Source organism: Alligator sinensis, unplaced genomic scaffold, assembly GCF_000455745.1.
Source record: "Alligator sinensis unplaced genomic scaffold, ASM45574v1 scaffold173_2, whole genome shotgun sequence".
Lineage (NCBI taxonomy): Eukaryota > Metazoa > Chordata > Crocodylia > Alligatoridae > Alligator > Alligator sinensis.
The window spans coordinates 180,979-184,291 of record NW_005842720.1 but is presented as its reverse complement, the minus strand read 5'-3'; positions in this window follow the sequence as shown (position 1 = coordinate 184,291).

Here is a 3,313-nt window from a genome sequence, read left to right as displayed (position 1 = left end):
TTTCCCTAAATGGCTGAGGATCAGTTAAAAATATATCACGTGGAAGAATGCTGACCCCCTGCGATTTGTGACTCTTTCCACAAACCAGCTGCATCTCTGAGCTATTATTAAAAATGTTGTGACCTTCTGCTAAGGGGTGTTCTTTTTTATTAGATTGCTAAGTGAATGGCATACAAATCAGATGGCATAAGAGCTGTGTATGCACAAACATCCAGTAGGTGCAAAGCAAGGAGGGTCATCAATGCATTCCTTTCCAAGAATAATTAAGTAAAGACAATAAAGAATAATTTCTGGGGCTACTGATGACACTTGAACACATTACAGTTGTATTGTTGGTGTAATTCTCCACCAACAATACAATTGAGCATTAATTGAAACATTAATAAGAGTCAGGTAAAGAATAGGGAAAAGTGTAAAGCACCCAAAAATTAACCTTAAATACTAGTTGCAGGATTATGTTATATATGGACTTAGCCAAGAAACGTTCTAGTCTCTCACTGAACTAAAATGATAAATTGAGTTGAATATCTTCCAAAAAAGGAAAAGCACTAGAAAAACGGAATAGAAATGCTTGTACCTATAGTTGTACCCCTCCAACAGTGGCCACAGTGGTGGATGGATTCTCAAAGTGATCTCTGAATTTTTTTTAGTAAATCAGGAGTGTGGATATATTTTGCTGGTTCCCACATGTGATCTTCAGGCCTGTATCCCTCCCAGACTTTCTAGTAGTGTTACTTACCCTGTCTCCACTCTAAATCTAAAATTTCATGGACTATGTACTCTTCCTGTCTCTGGATTGTTATTGAGATTGAGTACGGTGAGGGAAAGAATTCTTTTTGTGTGGCTTGAGTAGTAACACATGGAATACCAGGTGGATCTTTAGTGCCTGTGAGATTTGTAATTCACAGGCTACCAGGTTGGTCTGGCGGGTTATGTGGAAGAGGCCAAGGAAACAGAGGTCAGGTTCCATGAGGGCTGGTCCTTGTGTTCAGTCAACAGCCATGCTTTCTGTCCCACAGAGTAGGTGGGCCCTGGCTGTCAGTGCTGGTCTGCCTGCTGCTTATAAGCCTCTTTTGCCCTTTCCAGGTGCTGCTTTAATTCTTCCTCAGATTTATGAATATGGCTTACCCAGTCCATAGTCACAGGGCTGTCAGAGTCTAAAGAAGATGGGATGCAACCAGGAGTGGAACTCATAGTTTGGGAGGAATGGGCTTTGCCTGGTTAAGGCATGCTCAGAACTGTTGCATGCAAATTCTGCAAATGCTAGAAGTGAGACCTACTTATCCTGTTGAAAATTAAATAATAGCAAAAGTATTGTTTTAAGATCCAATTGGTCCTCTTTGCCTCGCTATTTGTCTGGGGATGGTAAACCACCTTGAGATGGGTACCAACTCTGGCTTCACACCAGAAGCAGGAGATAAATTGGGACCCACAATCTGATACAAGGCAGTCTGGGAGACTGGAGGTGTACCACATGGTCCAACCACAACTGAGCTGTATCTTTGGCTGAAGGCAGGCCCATATATAGGATGAAGTGGGCCATTTTTGTGAGTTCAGTAACACAGGGTTGCATCTCTGTTGCTGGGAAGAGCCTGAGGGACAGAGTCAAAGGTCTAGGACTAGGACCTTCTGAGCCAGGCAAAGTGATAAACCAGGGAAGGAGGGTGAAGCTGGTGTTAAACTGCAGACCACTCCTACTAGAGACAGCAAGCCTCAGTCTAATGAGAGCCTCCTGTGCTAGCCTGACCAGGTGACCAACAAAGGGGATGAGCCAGAAGTAAAGACTGGTCCCAGACAGCAAGCAGAGGGGGAGGAGCAGCCCAGCTGGGTAGCCAGAATGGCCTACTCTTCTGAGAAAGAGGGGAGACACCCAGTGGCAGGAAAGCTGGGTCCTTGAACAGCAGGAAGTGGACCTGAGGATGTGGGGCTGCAGGGGAAGGTGATGTAAAGTTTTGTGTTCTGGGCTGTTTGTGACCCAGAGTGGAAAGGTAGTTCTGTTAAACTTCTTTTCATAACAACTGGTGGACCTGGTGCAGCTACAAGGGGAGATGGGGAGGCTGCATGGCAGAGCACCAAGGAATTGGACTCTATGGCGATTGACCCTGGAAGGGTTGTGAGCCTGTGTCAGATCATGCTTGGCTCCAAGGCCTAAGCTCTGATAGGGTGACTAAGGCAGAAATCCTGCACATCTGGTCTAGGGGTTAATCTGTTGGCTAGTAGAGCCAAAGGCTGTGGGCTTAAGACCCAGGAGGGACTGAAACAGGCAAGGAGAGACTTTGTGGCCAGAGAGGCTGAGCCCTTGGAAGAGGACCTGGAGTTAACTGGCTGATAATAAGGACTTAAGTAAGAAAAGGCAGACAGGACAGTGGCCTTACCTCTTCATCACTTATCCACTGTGTGTTGAGGCAACCACTTTGATCCTTTTAACAACAAGGCATAGCTGGCAAGTAGAGGAGGAGAGAGTACAGGACCAGCCATGAACCAAACCCCAGAGTCACCCACCAGTGGCACCCTGTAACAGTCCGTTACAATCAGGATCATAGAACAATCATTTGAGACTGGCAGCTCTGTAATGAAGTTCAGGAAGATTGCAGACAATGGCCGAGGTAGGGTGGGGAGGGGTTGGAAGAGTCTGCAAGGCTTCTGAGGGGGTCTCCTGGTGTGAGCACAAACATCACAAGAGTGAACACTGGCTTGCACTATCTTGCACAGTTGCAGCTATGAAAAGTAGCAGGAGGGGAGGTGGCAGGTCGTCTCAGTTCCAGGGTGGTCTACTAGTGGGGAGTTATGGCTCAAGCATAGCGCAGTTAGTCTAGCCAGACCCAGGAGCATGTAGATGCTCCCTCAGGTAGGTATGACCCCATCCTGGTTGTGGTGTGGTTGCTGTTTGAAAATGGTCTGCTCTTTTGAGGGTATTTATTTTAGGGTGGCAACACTGCCAATCAGGGGCATTATAGCCTTCTGGACATCACAGGGGCTTTTTGCATATTGCTACCGAAGTATGTAAATTGACTCATTGCTTGCTTTCCTTCACCTTTTAAAGTAAAACATAAAATTGGAGTTCCTTTTTTTTATAACTGATTATTACTGTCAGCAACATCTAGATCTTCTAGTTTGCTGCTCAGCCACATTTTTCCTCGTACTAAAGTCAATGTCAAACAACATAAGCAAGAGGCTGCATCTTTGCATAATACCAGTGTCTATGTTGAACCATTCACTTAAATCCCCGTTTATTTTAACTGTGCACCCTGTGGCTTGAGATAAGGTCTTGATAATAATTACTTTTGTTGGCATAGCAAAATATGTCAAGATG